Source organism: Musca autumnalis, unplaced genomic scaffold (assembly GCF_047663935.1).
Source record: "Musca autumnalis isolate F117 unplaced genomic scaffold, ASM4766393v1 scaffold_1, whole genome shotgun sequence".
In the NCBI taxonomy this organism is placed as follows: domain Eukaryota; kingdom Metazoa; phylum Arthropoda; class Insecta; order Diptera; family Muscidae; genus Musca; species Musca autumnalis.
This window is the reverse complement of record NW_027411644.1, coordinates 100,097,732-100,120,166: the sequence shown is the minus strand read 5'-3', so window position 1 is coordinate 100,120,166 and position 22,435 is coordinate 100,097,732. Positions and strand designations below refer to the sequence as shown.

At 37.5% G+C, this 22,435-nt stretch overlaps 1 protein-coding gene across 2 annotated transcripts in view; it reads right to left on the bottom strand.

The window, feature by feature from the left end:
• Positions 1 to 22,435, bottom strand: part of LOC141403595 (uncharacterized) — a 177,531-nt gene that overhangs the window by 59,034 nt on the left and 96,062 nt on the right. For both annotated transcript variants that reach the window (XM_073986262.1, XM_073986271.1), the window contains one exon: positions 8,689 to 8,751. The gene's annotated coding sequence lies outside the window, so the exon portion shown is untranslated. The remainder of the gene's footprint in view (positions 1 to 8,688; positions 8,752 to 22,435) is intronic.

Genomic DNA, 22,435 nt, shown 5'->3' with positions numbered 1-22,435 from the left:
TGTGTTCAAAATTTATGTGAGATTTCTTTGATTTGATGCATATCCAAGAGAAGTTCTTTAGATCCGCTAAAGTAATAGAGATTTACATTAGCTTAATGATGTGGGACCTTTTGTTTATCGCTGTGCCCGAACGGCGTGCCTTACGACCCCCCTTGCAGAGAAGTTGTAAATGACCATAACACTCAGGAAATGTCGCCAACATTACACTGACGGGTATTTTGCCATCATTGAAACCTTGATATTGTCCGACGTGGGAATCGAACCACAGACCTTCTGAGTTCATTGCACCGCGGTGACACAAACGTGGATCAAATTATATATATTTTTTCTGAAATACATATGTCTACCTTGTATCAGCAATCAAATATAAATTTGGCAACCCTATAAACAATCCAACATCATCAGCATATACCATATGAACCACTTTGTTATACTGATGTTGACACATTGCCGTTTGACGGATCGATCCTTCTAACCGGTGCGGAGTTGTTGTCTATGTTGTCGTCACCATTTTGTTGCGTTAGCTGTGTAATACTTAACAGCTGCAATTACAAATCGTTACGCATATTCTATAACACTTAACCCACAAAATAAATGAAATCAATGATTATAGCAATTTTTTAAATATTTTTCCATGCGGTTATTGCGGCTGCAGCAGCTGTCACATTGACCACAATGTTAGTAGTTATCATTGATTTGATTACAAATGTGGCGTTTGTGTTTAGTTATTTTTCTTCTTAGTTTACTCTCCCATGCCACTGCAATCATCAGCAATAGGCCTACCAATCAAAATAGTCGTCTTAATGTTAATGTGAATTTGGAGACGTAGCAGCGTCGTTGGTTGGTCAACTTACCGGTAAACCAAGCAGCCAAGCTACCAACCGGCCAGCCAGCCAGCTAACCAGTTGCTTGAAAGAGAGATGGTAGCAATAAGTGGTGTTAACATCGACGACCACTATGTTAAGCTGTTAACGCAACAACAGCTTCAAAATCATGTAAAATTTCATCCATGCAATATTTTGTCGTTCAATGTATAGTTCGAAGTATGGGAAAGATACTGTATGGTGTCTTTTTATTTTGGTGTGATGAGATTTTAGAGGGTTGAGCATTTTTTAGAAGATATTCCTTTGGGGTCATTACATTCTTGCAGCAAATATTATCACCGGATTGAATGTCGCGAAAAAGAATAAAGCTGGACATCGGAAAACTAAACCCAATGGACATCGTCAGAATAATCTACTCACCTTACCCAATTTCTTTCTCATTTTCCAGATAACATACTAGAGCAATGTCAACGTAGTGGACAAAACTCCATGCAAACAACTGCAAAATTCGTACTTTAGTTCCAGAGACCTCTAATAGGACCTCTACCAGAGTATGGTGCTGCTATACAGAGAAATCGTCATAAAGGGCCAGTCAGCAGTGAGGCGTACCACACGGCAGGAGTGAAGATAAACGTATTTTTCGCAGAAAAATGAATCGAAGTAAACAGTAGCCTGAATTAAGTCAGAAAATTCTGCCAAGTAATGAAAATACGAAATGATGGCTTTGGTATTGGCGCATCCTCTTGGATCTTGACTTTGACTTCCATATTGCCAAAGGACATATTATTCTCGAATCTCCGAATGTCTATAATCCGGTCTCACTTATTGAGAGAACTAAGATATTATTGTTAGTAGCGATTACGGTCCACTCGTTCATTGGAGCATCTTTATTCAGTTTTGCCAGCTGTTCGGGACCGTCGCACTCTATCTTGGTCAATAAAACTGTTGCCCGAAGTCTCATCAGGATTTCCTGGGCCGAGGTGAGCCACAGGCCATATCGTCCCAAGCATCTAAGTTTAGCTATATATTTTAGCATGAAACCCTTTAAGTACTCATCCATGCATTTGATAACCTTGAAACCACGATGCTACCCGCTAAATCGCACTGAGACACAGAATAATTTTCGTTTGTAAAAAAGTATTCCGTTACAAGTTCAGACAACTTGTATTCCAATTAACCCCATTCGTTGTTGAGAGAGTGGACAACTTACTCTTATTGCCGTTGATCGCGGAGAGCATCAGGTTGTTCGTAAGAACTTCAATGAAGGGGGATTTTTTGTAGATGTGTCTTGGCTTTGCGGTCTTCGTATGCTCCGTCAGGGAACATTCTCGCTTAGAAGTAGATGGACGATCGTCGATTTTTGCTTTCTCTTAATCCTTAACAATTTTGGTGAGCTTGTCCGCCTCATCGCGCTATTGCACTGTGCTCTTAGTAGAATTGTTGGAAATCTTTCGCAAAATTAATTTTGCTTTTTGCTACAGTGCCTTTCGAACGTCGGACGGAATTTTCTTTTTTGTTTGGCATTTATGGATTGTCCATCTTTCAGAACGGACATAGGCTTTACTTTTTCGCATTTTTCTAATGAAGTGTGTCAGAATTGTTTCCAGTGCTAACTACACCTAATCGGTTGGAAACCAGCTCCTGACAGGAGACTATGTGCTCTCCCCGGAGGAATTGCCAGATAACAACCGAAGAATTTGTTTTAAATGCATTTGTGTCGATGTGTACATCCCATGAGTGTGCCGCAAGGGGATGGACCATCATACTTAGTGACGTCTTGCGCAGACAAGGCTACTGATTGGGTACTCCCGTCCTGGGAGCTGGACCTATTTATGCACTTGCCGGTCATTCAGACTCTCAGTACAACTTTGTGGATTAGCCAGTCAACCTCCTTTATCTTTACGTTGTGGCAAATTCTGGAGAAAACTCCAGTCAGTACATCTTCGCAGCAAATTTGTACGTCTCCGCAGGTGAGCAAGGTCAGTGGAAACCCAGATCTCGGCCGGAACCTTTCTCGCCTAACCGGTAGCATAATTGCAAAGCCATATGACGGTTGATCTTGACTGACCCGAACGTAGCAATCATTGACAAGGTTGATTCCGATCTCAGGGTAATTCCCATCTACGAAAAAGTTGTAATTTTTTAGACATTTTACTTGTCCGCTGGTTCATTGTTGTCACTTGGAAGACAGTAATTTAGCGTACGGCCGTTGCTACAAACCCGTGTTGAATGGTACCTTTGAGTGGGTATCCCTTCTTCTTCTATGGAGCTGGACAGGATACTGGTGTTAGTCGAAAAGCACAATTGAATGTGAAGTTGGTGAATTATAAAATTCCTTTCCGAAAAATGGCGGAATTGTCATAAAATTTGCCACCAAATAAACTTGGGAAGAATATCTAAGAAGTCGATATGCTTCCCAAGCACCAGTCTTTGTGCAGATTACACCGACGCACCAAGCAAGGTCACGAAGAGCTATTGGATGAGCAAGGTCCAGTAATACTTGGAAGCGGCGCGAATGTTCACCACTAAGAAATGATGGGTATCTGAAAAGTGTTCTTTCTCGGATCACAGGATATTACTTTTCCAAATTTTCATACTTGGCATCAAATGGAGTTCCCATAGGAATCCCAGGAGAACAGTAAGTAAGTGCCTTGGCGGCTTTAAAACTTTGTGAAAATCTTGGCCTACACACAGCTGAAGAAATCGAAGGAGATGCGAATGTCCTTACGTGATTAAGACTCCTGTCTAATTACCTACCTAAAGAGGGAATCCCAACCGGTTTGGGGGACCAAACAGTTTCCTACTCTGCACAAAGCCACTAGGAGATCATATAACAAAATCAGTAAGTCGAAACTCAGTACTGATTGGAAGCCTGTAATGTAAAAGTACATGAATGAAATTAAGAAAACTAAGCGAAAGCCTTGGGACAGCTTTAGTTTAGAGGGAGTAAACAAAGCTGCCAGACATCGCAAGATACTATCTAAGGATCTGAATAAAAGACTCTAGATCTACAATCAGGGTTGACTTCGCCGATTGCATGGATCTTGACGGTGACCTGCAATCAGCACACCATAATCAATTCTGCTCTGGGGAGGAATAACAGTTGATTCACTCAATTTTCGATTAACTGTTTTTAGTTTCACAAATCGCCGGAACCGGATTGTAAAAGGCTTCAAACACAGCGGAACAGGTCCTTAATATCCCGATGGAGATTTTTAAGAGCCGTGTGCTTTCTTGTACATAGCTGGTCATTTGGAAAAAGGCAAAGGATGCAAACTTCCCCGAAGCGGAAAAATATAGTCACACATAACCTTAAGACTATAGACCAATTACTCCTTATTCCTTTTTATTCAAGACAATGGTTAATAGGCCTTGAAATTCCGGCACAACTTGATTATACTTCGACGACGTTTATAAGATCGTCACAGACGACGAATCTAGGATCTATGCTCAGGAGCCTGAAACAAAGCAGGACTCGGCCGTTTGGGTCTTCGAAAGCGAGCCAAATTAAACGAAAGTTGTTCATGGACGAAGCACTTCGAAGCAAAAGGTTGCCTGTTTCTTCAGAAAAACTGACCGTGTGGCGACTATACGGCTTGAGAAATATAGAACGGTAACTTCTGAGTGGTACACTATAATTTGTTTCCCTAAAGTCTCCTGAGAAGTTCGAAAAACGAACAAGAGAAGACAAATCATTCTGCATCATGACAATGTGGGATCTCACACATAGATCTAAACCAGCGCCTGTTTGACCGGACAAAACGTGGAATTGATGGGTCATCCGTCGTACAGACCTGACTGGGGATCCAATGACTTCATTTGATTCCAGCACATCAAGAAAAAAGACGTGATCAACGATTTTTGTTGCCTGAGGATGCTGTAGAAGCGTTTAAAACCATGTTTTTTTGGAGGTGTCTCAATCCGGGTGGTAAAAGGGCTTCTCCAACAGGTTTAAGCGCACGAAAAAGTGTATAAATCAATAAAAAAGTGTATAAAGAAAACAGTAAAATCGTTTTTAATGATAAATATTCGCGTTTTCATTGTTAGGCCAGATAGTTGTCGTTCAGCCCTCGTAGTAATAGCACAATCGATTATATGCCGACCTCTTTCAGGTTTGCTTCACACTCTGCAATTTGGGCTGAAGGCATTTCTCTTCTGGTCTGTTTGACAATACAAGATCAATACAAGATGAACGGCTCCGGTGTATACTGCGAAAAATCCACTCATCAAATACTCATATAAGCTTAACGTTGCCTGCAGCTTTTTCCAAGCTAAGATTCTTGTTATCAGGAAAGCAAGAGTGCTGGTTAGAGATTTCCACACCGTCTCAAAGGACACGTGACTATATATGGCGATAAGCAGGCGGCCCTGACGGCTCTTAGGTCATGGACCGTAAATATTCAAGATATCCTTGATTGCAGAAGGTCTCTTTGTGGTATTCGCAATAACGTTCCAATATATCAGATAGGTAGCGTGGCTCTAATAATATCAATTTACCAATTAACAAGTAAAAAAGTATCAGTCGGCTTTGCCGACAGAGATATACCCTCAGCCTGTGCAAATTGAAACACCATTTTCACAAAAAACTTATGTATTATGACTTATGACAAAAATGTTGATTAGGATAAAAGTTCAAAAATTTTGCGGAAAAGGTACTTAAAGGATTGGACCGACATAGACCATGGGGGTGCCATAGGGGGTTTTTACACACTTCGGGCTGTTTTCTCAAGAAGTATGGACTTGCTCCTGAAACAACTTTTACCATCGTAATTGAGGCAGCGAATGTACGTTGCTTCAACAAAAATCAAAGTGATTGAATAGCAGGTCTTAAAGTGAACTTATAAAATTTAGTGTGGGAGGTACGGGATGGATTGGACAAATATAGTCCATATTCGAACCTGATCTATATCTGGTAGATATTATGAGAATGTGTAAAGTATGGACCAAATCGGTCACTCCCATCAAGAGTTATGGTGCGCACAATTTTCCCAACATTTTTGAAATTTTGAGGGGTAGGTACCTGAAGGAGTGGACCGACATGGCTTATCTACGAACTTAAACTAAGTTTGGAAACAATATTACGAAGGCCAAATTTTGGCCGGAATCGGCATTTCCGTTCGAGAATTATCCGCGCTTCCACCCATAAACATGGTGTCATAGGGTTTGTTTTTCAATTTTCAGGCTATTTTTTCAGGAAGTATGGACTTGCCCCTTGTGCGGGAGGTACCGGAGGGAGTGGACCGATATAATCCATCTTTGAACTTGAACTAAGTTTGGACAAAATATTACGAAAGTCAAATTTTAAACCGTATCGGCAGATCCGTTCGAGAGTTTTCTTGCGCTCCAACCACTACACACGGTGTCATAGGGTTTTTGTAACTTGCAGGCTATTTTCTCAGGAAGTATGGACTTGCCCCTAATGAAACTTACAGCGTCGTATAGAGGACAGCGAATTCAACTTGCGTAAACCAAAATCAAAGCGATTCGAGACCAGGTCCTAAACTGAACTTTTCCGAAATTTTGTGTGGGAGGTACCCGAAGGAGTGGACCGATTGAGTCCATATTGGAACCTCATCTAAGTTTGGTAGAAGTTACACGATATGCAAAGTAAGGATCAAATCGGTTTTTCCCTACAAGAGTTATCGTGCGCACAAGTTTTGCGAAATTTTTTGAACATTTGTGGGGGAGGTACCTGAAGGAGTGGACCTATATGGCCCATCTTCGAACTTAAATCGAATCTGGACAAAATATTTCGATACCCAAAATTCGAACCGAATCGATTGATCGGTTCGAGAGTTATGGTGCGCACCAGCCAGCCAGACAGACAGACAGACGGACGGACATTGCTAGATCTACTCAAAATTGTCTGAAACGGATATCGTACAAACATACTTGGGGTCTAAAACCATTATTTCGATGAGGCACATTTTTGGTCGTATCAAAGTGTAAATACCCTCTTTAGCCTAAAGGCTGAGGGTATAATGAATCAGCTACATGGGAAAACTTCATGATATCTACCTTGAGAAGGCCAACTCAGACTACTTATGGAATCATGTACAATCTGGCCTGTGATCTCCCATGGTAGAAGAATTTACTTTCTCTCAGTCGATAACTCAAGAATGGAGATCACTTATTATGTTTAAATGTGAGGTTAGATCAATAGCTTCGAGATAAAATCGCAGTGGCAGTCGATTACTGTAGATTATGTAGAGATGCCGAATATATTGAAACGGTTGAGCATGTACTTTTTCGGTGACCCTTTCTGAACACAAGAAACACATGGTCTGTTCCTTTACTTTTGAAAATGGTTAAACCGGCAAAAGTAGTAAAAGTAGTAAACTGCACCCATATGAATTGTATGGTCTCTGAAGTAAAGGAACGCTTTTCGAGTAAAATGTGGTAAAACTTGAAGATTATTGCACGTAAAGGAACAGAGCTACAATAATCCATGGTTCTCCTCATCATTTTTAAAATATATCCCGAATGAACACAAAGAATCCAAGTAGCACTAAGTAAGTGGTCACTATTTTTAGAGGTTGCACATCCTTAAACCTAACACATAGTGCTACTGTATCGCATTTACCACAATAAGACTCATAAAAATCACGATTGCGTTGCTATTGACTTGTTGGCTTGCGAATCTGAATATAGTGACTCCGGTAACTTTTGGAAACCTGTTTAGTCGTGGGGAGATTCAGCCAGATATGTAGTTCCAATAACAACCTTGCCGAACGGGTTTCTTTTCAAGGCCAATCATTTTCAGAATTTCCCCCATACAGCATTTACTTAGTTTTCATCATCCCCAAACACTACTACCCTTTTATCAATATCTTAGTGTTTTGCATATACCATCACAGTAATGTTTCGATTGAAGTTTTTCCTAAGTATTTACCTAGGCTTTACAAAGAAAACAAATAACAACAGCAACAACAACAAAAATGCGTTAGCTCTAAGACAGCATAGATCTTGCAAGATATAGTTGCAGTGTTTGGATATTTGTTTATATTTTTTTGAGTCTTTCGATTTCCTCAATTTCATTCAACACTTAATCCGCAAGATGTCCAAGTGGAAGACAACAGAAAAAGCAGCTAGAGAAGAGAAGCTAGTCGCTGTGGATTTAAGATTTTTTTTCAGTTAAAGCACTTGTTGGCGTCTAATACCTCTTTGCTTTACATGTCGATTTAGTGGATTTAAGTTTTAACTGTCCGCCGCCTATACGTCCAGCAGCTGTCTGTTGGCTTTGTTTTTTTCTTTGAAGCGAAGAAGAAGCTGAAAAAACATACTTTTCTTTACTTCAAAGTTGTTTCTATTTTTTACAAAAACAAAATATAGAGTGTTTCTCATTACAATGTAACGTAACGTTAAATGTTTTTGGCTATCAGGTGTTGATGTTTGTTCATTTAGCAATTTGTGTTGTTGTTGTACGGTGTGTGTGTGTGTGGATCCACTTTAGCTTAAATCAAGTCATGTGTTCAATGTGTGTTAGTTTTTGATCTGTAACTCGTAATAAACTCTACTCTACCAAAAAGTAGTTTTCATACGCCACTTAAGTGGATGAGCCGAAACCGCTTCTAGAATTCGTGATATGGGATTTTTTAAATATGTTCAGCATTTTGTGTTTTAAGAAGTTCTTTTTTGTCCAAAGAATTTACACTGAAGAATTTTAATAGAAGCGTTAATGCTAGGAAATCGGATTTTTGTTCGTTTCGCATGAAATATTGATGACGTTTATCGTCAATAACTGTTTAGATTTGTAATAATATATCTGCTTAAAATATAATTAAAGTCAAATGCCAATGTATCAGATATGCAGAGTTGCTTAAAGTGAAGAGACTCTTTTAGAAAATGTGACATCCAAACTTACCGAATTATGTGTGTTAAAAACAAAGGCAGCACTTTATATTTAGTATTTTCATTTTTTCAAGCACTGAAAAGAAAAAGAAAAACAGCCCAGAGTTATAGAATGATCAAGTTAGATTTTTGATATAGCTATTAATATTAGCAATTATTACTTATAACTGCGAGGTCAAAGATTCAAGGTAGGGAGCTAAAATGCGGCTATAAATTAATAATTTCGAAACTAATGGATATATTTTGCTGATATTTTTTAAAATTAAGTAGTGTGTATCTATAGGTAATATTGTTCCGGATATAGGCAAGATATCAAGTTTTGGCATAACCTAACAGAATACTGCGTTAGTCCACACTTTGCATATCTTAATACATATTTCTTCGAATATTATATACAATTCGAAGGTCCTCTTCTTTCGGTACCTCCCACATAAAAGTTCGAAAATACTTCCTAAAATGGTACGTGCGATATGACATAAACGGAGCAACCGATTTGGTACAAATTTGGATCGCGAATTGTGTCCAAACTTAGTTTATATTCAAAAGTGGGCCCTATCGGTCCACTGCTTGTGGTATTTACTTAGCTGGCCCGTTACAGAACATTTGTTCCATAGACCGAACAAATGTGGTATCACCCACAAAACATTTCAACATTTTTGTTTAAATGCGGTTAGGGGTCTGTTCGAGGATACTTTGGAAATTTTTACAGAAGGTACTCCAAGTGTCCCTGTTTACAGCTATTATATGTTTTTCGTGGGCAAGTCCATGTTTCCTGATATAATTGTCCAAAGGTCTAAATTATATGGTGACCAACTAAAATGACTTGTAGGTGCGATATCTATCGAGAGGAATGTCTCCCAAAATAAGACCTACTTTCCAAATGGACTATGTCGGTCCATTCCTTTAGGTACCACCCCCGCAAAACTTTTGAGCCTATTAGAGCCAAGATCATTTTAATATTAATTTTAATTAATTTCTCGTCCATAACTAAACTCATAACTTCCAAAGGCCGTGCTAAAAGCGTTTGTCGTGGAAGAAATATTAGCCCAGTCAAAATAGACATTCTACTTCTAATGGTGAACCCTAGCTCATTACCAAAATTCAGCTTTGTGGAAATTTTTGCTATTTCCCCCTTATACGCATGTCTATTTGGACAACATTGCATTTGAGAAGCCACTCCATTGTCTATTATCTATCATTCCACGCTTATAAAGTTTCACTTGGCTTCTGCATTTTCACGCATTTTACCTAAAACGCAAGCATTTCAAATAAATAGATTTTTTTTTGTAATTTTCGACTTTTGATGAAAATTACGATTACGACTTACGATTTACAGAAAAATTTTATTTATTAAAAATGCTTAAAAAGCCTCAACAATATTATTTCCATAAAAAGTTTTAAGTTTTCTCGCAAAAAAATTCTCGGCGTTTAGTGAGTTAAAATATATTGATTTAATTTTGTTAAAAATAAGTACTTGAAATCTTCTGGGGCCGTTATATAGGGTTATACCGAAACGTTGACTCATGTCGACAGATTTTGTTAAGCTGTTTTATGTTGACAGATTTTGTTAAGCTGTTAGTGGCTGGAAAGTCGTCTGCATAATGGCCTCAAATTATACCTATTTGAAGAATAAAATTTCACGAATATTTTGGCTTACTAACGTTCCAAAGGGATGATGCCATTTTTACAGACCTTCAAACTTGAGATAGTACTGATCCAACAATCTATATATTTTGTATGCTGTTTCATATTTACTGCAGTATGTATCCTACTGCAACGAATATTTGCGTGGTGTGTTCCTTTAGCTTAAACTAGTTCAAATTTAGTTGTAATCGGATTATATTTAGTTTACAATTATAGATTATTGGCATATTCTATGTTTTCTCTTTATAATATCGATATCATAATTCCGGTTCGTATATTTTATTGGACAATTAATCCATCCCAATATTTATGAATATTATAATTATGCATATCGATATTAATAATTTTCAACATCACATAAATAATAAGTAAATTCTGGGTGTAACCCCATTTTTTTCCAAGTTTCATTAAAATATTGTTAAGCACAAACCCATAATCATCTCTTAAAGTATTTTTATTTTCTGTGCAAAAACAATTCTAGTGCTACTAATTTGATCTAGTATTTTATTAAAATTTACTTATAAGGCCACATATATTTCAATTGTTGTTGTTGCTGTTATTATTTTTATAGGAAATCATTTGTTTTTATTTCGATTTTTTTTGTCCGTATTTAAGGTGTGTTTTATCTGGTGTCTCTGATGTCTATAATAAACTACATTTAAATGAAAACTAACAGCAACAACAACACCACCAACGAAAAACGGACACTCCATACAATTGTTATAGTTGTTGTTGTCGGTGCTATTAGCAAAACGTATAATTGTGATGGTTGCTGACTGGTGGTTATTGTTGTAGCTTAGCTGTTGCTGGGATCTTGGCTGGCTAGTTTTTTTGTTATTTTATCGTGATTTTCAATTTCATTGCCTTTTGCATAAAGAAAAAAATGTAGATTAAAGATACAAATGACGACGACTTCCACCACCACCGCCACCATTATCGTCGTAGTCGTCGTCACCGCCACCGTCATCAGCAAACCACAATGTAAATGTTTAAATTCTTTTAAAGGCCGTTTGAATGAAACACACTCCTCGCCGAAAGCACCACGGTCAAGCCACGCCACACCACATAACAATACATTGGGTACCGGGCCACGCAGTCCAGGCCAGGTTAAATCAGACTAGACTAACAAACACTAAACTTCAGTCAACACACTCACACACACGCGCACATATTCGATGGTCGTCTTGTGTCGTCGTCGATCGATATATCTTTGCTAAGTTTATAGTCGAGTATTTATAGATTGAAAATATAAAATGTATCTAACGGATTCCATATTAATAACATTGTAGTGCAACGATTTTTTCTTTAGCTTTTGTTGTTCTTGTTTTTGTACAAACTAACCGACTGCAAATCATACGGCATATTGCTGCTGCCGAGTGTTTCGTGGAGAGAGAAAAAAATCATGCATTGAATTGTTATTAAAGTGAAAATGTTTGTGGCGCATTTTTCCATTGTTTTGTTGTAGTTGTTCTTTTTGTTGCCATTATCGTTGATATTTTGAACTCGCCTTCTTTTTTGTGTGTTGAATAGACCCCACCCTAAAGGTCGGAATGTATTTTGGATGTATTGAAAGATATGTAACACTTAGGAGAGGTTAGGTTTATTCAAATTTTAAAACAACTGTGTAATACTCGTATGTCGATCTAACTGACCAGATGTTTTGAGCGCTTACTTTACCGATTTACAGATCCTTATTTTCATATACCGCCAAGAGGCTTATTTTCATCATTCTCATGACATGATATTGCCAACGCAATTGTTGTTGTTGTAGCATGGCAAATATGTTCGTTCGAATATCCTTTTCAGTTATCTGGTTCTGGCTCTTCGGTGTTCAGAATCAAAAATTCTGCGACCGCCCTGGCTGCCTTAATAAAGAATCAGGAGACAGGTAAGTCGGCTTATCTGCGAAATTAAACAAATGCATGATGTCGTGCGGCCTAATCTACGTGCAGGGCATGTGTTGGGTAATGTGCTAACAATTCGGGCGCAATACTAATTGAGGCGGCTGCATCGTTCGGATCATAACTGGGCTAAAACCACTCGCGTTTGCCCTAACATCTGGCGATATTTTGCTGCGATGTTTGGTTTGTGTTCTTCGAGTACGGCATTCACACTGTACCTTGTACTGCATCAGTGTGAATGCTATTCATGCCCGCTTGATAGGCTCGTTGATCTAGAGCGGACGTGCCCAGACAACACACGGTGGTGCCGAAGTTGATTTGTTGTTGTTCAACAGCTTGTTGGCCTACCAATATTCTTATATATTTGCAATACTAGCTTTTTCTAAAGTACTCTCATATTTTTGCAGTTCTTCTTCTTCTCGTTTGTATCTTTTGACCTCTCTCCAGATCACTACCGACCAAGAAGAGGGCACACAAAATTCTGAATATTGGCATCTTTTGACAGTGTGTTGGTAAGGTTGTATGCACGCATGCTGCAAAACAAAAACAAATCAAAACATTTGCTCTCTTTTGTGTGCTCTTTCGTTGCCATCGGGTCGTGTGTGTGTGTGAAGTGCCGAAAAACTTCGTAACTTCAACAATACCAAAGAACGGCATTGCTCCAGATCATGGTTACCGGCTACCGGCTACCGGCTACCGGCAGTAACACCCAAGCAGGTACTGCATCGACAGTTTTCTTGTGTCGCTGTACCGGTAAATCTTCGACTCTTCATGAAGAAGGTCCACTGGGGTAATGCACAAGCATCCTCTTGCAGCTGCTGCAGTCTTTAGGGCGGCATTCTTGCCAGGTTGGAATATTCTTCTACTGCGTATCAACAAGGGTTTTTCAGCACCCCCAAGTGCTGCTACATCTGATCTAACTTAAACAGGCTGTCGAACTTTACACCCAATATCATGATGTAGTGACTGGTTGGAATCAGGACACCATCCACCAATATGTTTAGAAAGAGCCTCATATCAACCGTCCAGGTGATGAACAGTGTGGCAATGGATTTAGCGCCGGACATTTCTATATTTCTCAGAAGGAAGAACTGCACTAAGTCAGTTAGGTAGACATTTAACCAATCCCATACATATGTATATCATCACCGATAGGACCCCTCTCCAAGATCGTACAATTATCCGCTTACATTAGATCTCTGTGACGCCTAAAGAATGTAGAATTTTAGAAAGATGGTGGCTAAACAGTTCTGAAGATATCACCCAGCTTTGGGGAACTCTCTGTTTCACTCTGAGGGTCTTTGGCTTCATATTTCTGAATTCCACAAGCCACTGGTTGCCACACACACAGTTGATTCTTCAACGTGTCAAACACTACTTAAAGGAATTATTCTCTATATGCTCGATCATGTTGGCATTGTTAACGGTATCGAAGGCCTTCCTTCGATAGCTTACGAACCAAAATAACTGCCTGCTCTCATTTAGTCCTCGACTGATATGTCTTGATATGGTTTGTAATGTTGCCGTTGTGCTCTGAATTTTTGTGAAATCAATGCTGATGTTGGGCTTCTGGGAAACTTCTTCTCATCATGGAAAATAGTCTGCTTCTAGAATCTGTGTTAACGTCGACAGGAGGGAGATCGGCCTGTACGATTCACATCTGATGACACCCTTGCCTGGCTTCAGTAGCTGGACAATCCTGACAACTTTTCAAGCTTCTTAAACAATATGGGTGGCTAACGACACTTGTTAAATATTCCACCCCGGGTTCATACAGTCAATTAAGCATTACCATTGAAATTCCGTGTGGGCCCACGACTTTGGATTAATGCGGCGGATTTGAGAGCGATTTAACCTTTGTCCACAATTTACTTAATTCTGTACCATTGTTGAATTGCTTCAGGTGGTCTAGCCACAGCCATAATTTCCACTTATGCTCGCTTACTAGGATGTGGACTTCAAGATCTAGTTAACTAATTCTTGGGTATTCTGAGTTCGTGCGACGAGGCTCATCATGCTCATTTGCCAGACCCGTCACCTCTACTGGGAAATTAAGTCTAATTTCGGATATTCGACCAGCAGGTGTTTAGCAAGCTATTACAGCTGTATTAATATGCCGGAACAATTTCTCAGCTCTCTGAGGATCTGGGGGAATGGGCAAATCTCTGAAGAGGTGATTGGAAAATTCTCTGAACCCCTGTTAATCAGCTTTCCTATGGTTCAGAAAATTACGGTGGTCGGACGTTATGAAGTTGGGTAGTCTGTTAGCGGGACGATGATCGGAAGAGAGTCAGAGCAAAGGGAAATAACATATTGCCATGACAATGGTGATGTCTGGCGAGATACTCCACCGTGCAAAATGTTGAACTAACAATTTGCCGGTATTGACTAGGAGGGAATGCCAAAATTCATGTTGAGCATTGCAGTCCTCCAGCCCTAGACGGTCATTGCCTTCCAAAAGCAAACTAAAGTCGGACATATAACCCATGGCACAACTATTGATCGGCGGTATTTATGCATTAAGTAGCTCTAACTCGACAGTCCAACACTTTACTCCTACGCGCAGAGAAAAAATATTTTTCGCTTTTGATGGATCAACAATATATATTTTTGGTCCAACAATTCATTTGTTTCGTTCAAGCATTGCAATTGCAAATTCAAAAAACATACAAAAACGACTTGCGAAATTCCTCAATATCGTAAAAATCATTGACAATACCTATGGTGGGAACTATCATAATCTAGAATTTTTACAGAAACTATTGTCAGCCCAGAAAACCTGTTACTGAAATGTTTGAGTTAATCGTATATAATTCTCGTATACACTTTCCACATAAATTTGGTATAAATGTCACGTATAATCTTATGAGCATTAACAAACACTACACATGACCAGGTTTTGTCAAGCCTAACTAAAAGGACAACAAATTGAATGAAGAAACATAACTACTCCGTTGCGCTCATCCGCAAAGCGCCTACCCCAACATAAGGAATAAAGAACCATAACAAATATGAAAAGAAAGAAAACATCTCAGATTGTGGTCTAACTCAACTATCAAAACACAAAGATGAATGAGAAAGAAGAAACAAATAAAAACAAAAATCTCATGGTGTACATACAAAAAAAAAAAAGAACAAAGATAAAATAAAAAACAAAGATAAGGGGAACTCACACAAACAAAACTCACCAAAATTGTTTTTTCACCACGGTATTGATTGCCGAGAGAAGAGAATAAAATTGTGGAAGAAAAGAGAATAATATTGTCCAGCAGACAAAAACTATTGTCGGATATGACAACAGCTATTGTTGCATATGACAAAAGCAATTGTTGTAATGGACAAAAACGACTGTTGAACTCACAATACTACATACGGAATCTGGCAATATTTTAACAATACATATTTTGCTCTTCAAATATTGTTGGATCAATAATTTTTTTCTCTGCGTGTAGGTTAGGTTAATGGAAGCGCAGCTGTCGTATTAAGTAGCCACTTCACCACTCGGAGACCTTGTGGTGCATTGTGTTCATCCTGAGGAAGAAGTAATTTAAAGGGAAAATAAAATAGTCTCGTAGGAAGGAAGAAGAAAATATATATTCGTATAAATAAGGACACTTTACTCCTATCTCCATACATTCAATAGAAATGTCACAAGCGTCAAGCTCATGCGAGATAGGTCTGTACAGGACATATTACTGTATAAGAAAGTCAAGTCCTCCTATTCCATTTCTTGTACGGCTGTTTGGCAAAACGTTGTAACCATCGCAAGGTTGCAAACTACAGGTAATAGTGAACTTAGTTTCCTGGATCGCGGTGACCGTGATATTCCTTCGACTCATAAAGTCTTTGATTTCACTGACTTTGTTACGGAAACCGTTGCAATTGAATTGCAGGAACGATGCAATCGTTGTAACGCGTTGTAACGCGTTGTAAGCCGAGAATTACCTAATCAACTAGCGCGAGTACCCTCGTACCCTATCCAAACATACCAAGGAGAGTGTTATCAGTGTATTGTTTATTCGATTCAAAATTATTCTTTTACACCATCCACCATGATATATATGGATAATATAATTTAGTTTGTCATTCCACAACAACATCGAAATATTCGGCGAGTACCCTAAAAGGTATTTATATATATTCTTGATTAACATACAATTCTAAGTCGATATAACCAGGTCCGTTCGTCTATCTGTTGAAACCAAGATAAAGATTGCAATATTTCAAAGAGAGCTTTATAATTTGGTATAGAAGTTTATATTACTCCTGGGATGTTTGAGATTGCAAATTGGCGATATCGATCCACGATGTAAATCTTTCCGCCAGAAATTGTCCAAAAGTCCATGTTTTCAAATAGCTCCTATAAACGGTACCACCTGATTTTCGGTATTTTCAAGGTTGTGGCTTCAAAATCGCACCAAAATGGCTGGCATTTGGTATTTAGACTTCGTAGGGTATACAACACTTTCCACCAGAAATTTGTCGGAATAGGTTCACGTTTTGATATAGCCCCTATAGACGGTACCTCCCGATTTTCGGTATTTTGAAGGTTTCAACGCCATTACCCTACCGAAATGACTGAATTATGTATGTAGTCTTCGATGGGGGTATAAAACTTTCCACCTGAAACTTGTCGGTATAGAAGTTACCTCCCGATTTTCAGTATTTTGAAGGTTGTGGCCTCAATATCGCACAAAAATGGCTGCAACTTTGTAGGGGTATACAATTTTTAACCAGGTATTTGTCGGGATAAGTCTACGTCTTCATATAGCTTCCACAGAACGGTCCCTCCGGGATAAGTCCAAGTCTTCATATCGCCCCTACTGAACGGTTCCTCACGATTTCGATCTTTTAAATGACTCAGCGTCATACGGAAATGACTGAAATTGGTTATTTAGAGCATACAACTTTTCACCAGAAATTTGTTGATAAAGGTCCACGTGTTTTTAAAGCCCCCATAAAATTTCGATCCCGGTTTTGTGGTATTTTGAAAGATTTATTTTTTAGGTTTTGTTTAACGGAAAATACTGACATTTGGTATTTACCCAAAATCATGGGTTTCGTAAAGGATTTTTGGCAGCCGTAACTACTCTCAAACCCCCTTTCTTCCCCATTATTTTTACAAGGGAATTTCGCACTCAGTTTGTAGTTATCATATGACCACTAGAATAACTAGTTATTCTGTGGCCACTAGAAGTTAAAAGTAAAGTGAAAAAAATTTTATTTTTAGACAGTTGATGTAGAGAATTTGTTTTTAATTTCATCACACATCTTACTTTTATTTTACTTTATTTTATTTCGCTGTCTGCCCGAATTGAACCCACGAACCCTCTGATTTCTAGCCAAAGACACTACACACTATGCCACGCACACGAATATTAAGGGTTGCTTAAGAACTTAAATATGCAGTGCACATGTGCACCACGAACTGTTATTTTTTAATTAAAAAAAACTCGAGTGCCGACGGTGAGCGTTGAACACACAACCCTAGGATTTATATTCGGACACACACTCACTGTGCCACCGTCGTCATTACTTAGTGAGGAGTAAAGTAAGTAGGTTTACCTTGTAAATTTTTTAAGAAGTAACCCATTACTTTTCAGATTACTTGTAATGCGAAAAGAAGCTTGTTTATATTACTTTGTAAAGGGTTACGTAATGACTACCGGATCCAAATTTTTGCTGGGTAGTCTTCGCTAGGGGTATAAAACATTATAACAGGTACAAAAATGCCATGCAAAAAATTACACAGTATTGACCATGTTTTGGTATGGTCCACATATAAGCGTACCACCAAATTTAAGATGTTTTTTTTTTTGAAGATTTTAGTCACATTTTGGAATTTTGTGTTCCCAGAAGATAAAAAACTTACTCGCAAATAAAAATATCCATGAACTGTTATTGCCGAAATTTATGTATTTCGAGGATTTTTAGTCGAATTTTGCGTAATTTAAGATTGCTTGTTTCAGAGGATAATAACGCTCCATTCGGGAAATTTTAGATATTGGTCCATCTTTTGGAACGATCAACGACGACGAGCTATATGAGTATTTTTTTTTTTTAAATGTGAACTTTGACCGCGATTTATTTAAAATCCCTCCAGCGATTTTTTCTTGTTTTTGGATTTTTCTCATTTATGGAAATTGCTGTTTCAGAATCCGCAAAAAAATGTTCAGGTTTAAGCTGTTTTCACTTAAAGTTAGTTAAGGTGCACCGTGCATGACATTGGTTTATAAGGAGGCGATACAGTCAGTACCTTGTCCCATTTTGAACTTCTATATCTCAAAAATGGTTAAACCTACGAAAATACCATTAAGGTCAATCTTGTAGAGAACTTTTACTGATACAATATTATCTCTAATCCCATTTCGAAAGGGCATGCGGTTTCCAAGCAAAATCGTGAAACCTAAATAAGCCCTAAAAATTTGAACCTTGACCGCGATTTATTTCAAAATACCACCGTCGATTTTTTTTGTTTTTCGATTTTTCTTATCTATGAACATTGTAGTTTCAGAATCCGCAAAAACTTCCCAGGTGTAAGCTCCTTTTATTTAAAATTAGTTAAGGCGCACCGTTATGTTATGACGATATTTTGATCCCACGGTGCCACCGTGTTGCAATGGTATGAACAACCGTCTTGCACGTAGAACGTTGTGGGTTCGATTCCCAACATCAAATTTTCAAAGGTGGCAAAATACCCCTCAGTAATCTTGGTGACATTTCCTGAGTATTTTTGTCATGTAAAACTTCTCTACAAGTGGTGTCTTACGACCCGCCGTTCGGACTCGCCGATAAACAGTACGCTAATATAAAGCGGGGTGCACTCTTTGATATGAGAGAAGTCTCCCTTGTCCCGTCTGGGATGTTTGTGAAACAATTATAAATTATTATTTTGACACAATCTTTGAATCGCGACATAATGGCTGATGAACTTTTATTTACTTGGAAGGGTGTTTACAAGTTTCGTTTTAGTTCAGCTCATCGTCTCAATTAGTTGTTGGCTTACATTGTTGGACAATTTAAACCAGCCATGGCTCGTTCATGTCAGATGTTGTTGTTATGAACTAATATAGGCAAATCTATTGGCAATTATGATTTATTGCATTTAAACAACAAACACCAACACACACAAATACACATTGTATATATTCCAGTGACTCTAGCCAACAGACAGATTGGTGTTAATGCCGACCGCTTGCTGGTGTTATGAAAAGGCTGTAAAAACATCATGTCTTTAGCTGGAAACAACTTTAATAATTCACGACAATAATACAAATAAATTTATTATAACAAGAACTATATTTCTAGCCAACTTCAAATCAGCACAATATCATAACAAAACGGATGTAATTTCTGTTGTCGTTGTTACCGGTGTTGAAAGAAATCTCAGAAATGCTAATTGTCATGGCATGGCATGCAGCAGGCCAGGCCGGCAGGCATACAGTTTTAAATAATCGTCGACTTAAGACAATTTCATTTTTGTTTCATTGCATTTGAAATGGCTTTCTTTGTTAATAATTTTTTTTCTTGTTGTTATTGTTTCTTGTTATCTTCTCTTGTAATAAATGCAGAGTAATAATCATTTTCCGGTATTCATGGAGTTAGAGTTTTAAGTGAAAACTTGCATTTGCCGCATTCAGAAGGGGTTGGGTAATTAAATTATGATTTCTCCGTTAAATAATTATTGAATTTTAATTAAATTATTTTAGACTGTCTAGACTCCCTGGGGAGTAATTGTATTGAAATTTGTGGAGAAAATAGTTTAGAAGAAAACGTATACAAATTATAATGAGATGAGAAGTTTTAAGTAATTGATTTGGTTGGTAGTTAAGTTTTTGTTTATCTATTTGTTTTTTATAGATAATATTGGGTTAATTGTCGAATATAAAAAGCAAAATTATTTGAGTGTAATTTCCGGTTTGTTTAAATCAGTTTGTGCAAATCATTGACAAATTGGTATATTAAATATTTTATTTTATCTTAATAAAAAATATTTTCTAAATCCCGTAATTATTTAACAACCAAATAGCTCTATAATACCGTATCTCCTCTGAAAATAAAAACCTATTTCAATTGTCGTATTCCGTGACAAATTCCCATAACAAAGATTTCGTTTTCCTTTTTTCCATTTCCTATAACTTAAAACTGATAATGAGTAATAAATTTTCTAAACACCTCCTTATGTTACTTATATTTTATTGGATATTTGAACTTTTATATACAAGACGTGTTTGCTTGTTTTAAAACAAAACAAAATTTATTTGCACCAATTTCCCAAACGCCAAGATTGACAACAATGAACGTTAAAAAAACAATAACACCAACGCTTGCGAATGTGTGTAAAAAATTGAAATTTATTACAAAAATCAACAAAATAAATAATTAAATGCAAATAAGCTACACAGACAATGAATGGCCAATGATTTAATGTTATTGTTAATAATAATTTACAGTACTCTAGACATGGAAGACAATAACAATTAAATTATCTGACAAGAGTATTTTTATTCCATTATATATAGCAATTAGAAAATAAAACTAAAATAAAATAAATATATAAAATAACCAGTAAGGAATGGATCAAAGTCCAGCGGGGAAGACTATATGATACCCAACATCACTGTGAATATGTAAAATATATATGGGAGATATATATAAATCTGACTGATTTCAATATAATAAGGTACACTTATTACTAGACCAAATTCCGTCACACATTCCAAATTTCATCAAAATTGGACATAGGTGTATAGGGTGTTTGATGCAGCAAATATGTAAATTGGGCGAAAATATATATGGGAGCTATATCCAAATCTGAAAGATCAAATTTGGCCCATTTATTTCTAGATCGATGTCAGTCACACATTCCAAATTTCATTGAAATCGGACACATATAGCGTGTTCGGTGCAGCAAATACGTGAAGTCGGCCGAAAATATATATGGAAGCTATATCCAAATCTGAACCGATTTCGATATTAATTGGCACATTTATTTCTAGGTCGAACAATCCAAATTTCATTGAAATCGGACACATATAACGAGTTTGGTACATCAAATACATGAAATCGGCCGAAAATATATATGGGAGCTATATCCAAATATGAACCGATTTCGATATAATTTAGCACATTTATTTTTATACCCAAGTCAGTCACACATTCCAAATTTCATTGATATCGGACACATATAACGTGTTTGGTACAGCAAATGCATGAAATCGGCCGAAAACATATATGCGAGATATATCCAAATATGAACCGATTTCGATACAATTTAGCACATTTATTTTTATACCCAAGTCAGTCACACATTGCAAATTTCATTGCAATCAGATATGTATAGCGTTTTTGGTGCAGCAAATACGTAAATTGGGCGAAAATATATATGGGAGTAATATCCAAATCTGAACCGATCAAATTTGGTCCATTTATTTATATACCGAATTCAGTCACACATTCCAAATTTCATTAAAATCGGACACATATAGCGTGTTTGGTACAGGAAATACGCGAAATCGACCGAAAATATATATGGGAGCTATATCCAAATATGAACCGATTTCTATATAATTTAGCGCATTTATTTTTAGACCCAAGACAGTCACACATTCCGAATTTCATTGAATACAGATATATATATAGCGTGTTTGGTGCAGCAAATACGTGAAATCGGCCGAAAATATATATGGAAGATATATCCAATTCTGAGCCGACTTTCACCAAAAGCAATATCGTTCTTCCTATTGCTAAAAAGTGATATTGTCCAATTTTCAGCAGAATCGGACAATAAATGCGACCTGTATGGTACAAACGGACGGACATGCATAAAACGACTCAGAAAGTGATTCTATATATGGTGAAAACCAAAAATGTTTTGCAATCGATGAATCCGAGTTTCACCCTTTCAGAATTCGCGAACTGTTAACATACTCTATAAAGTATGACTACAATTCTTTAAAATGAAGTGTTTTAGGAGGGATCCCATAATGTCGACCATTAAAATTAATTTTCGTGGAAGATGTGTTGGCATCAATGTAGAAGAATGGGTAAAAATGGATTGAAGCCAACAAGTTTTTTTATGTTCCCATGCGATTTATGGCTTAACCTTATATTTTATAGACCTATTCCCAAAGAATGAATCACAGAATACTCCATGGGCAATAAGATTGCAGTGTATGATTTTTCGATATATCCACTGCATCCATCTAAAATTGA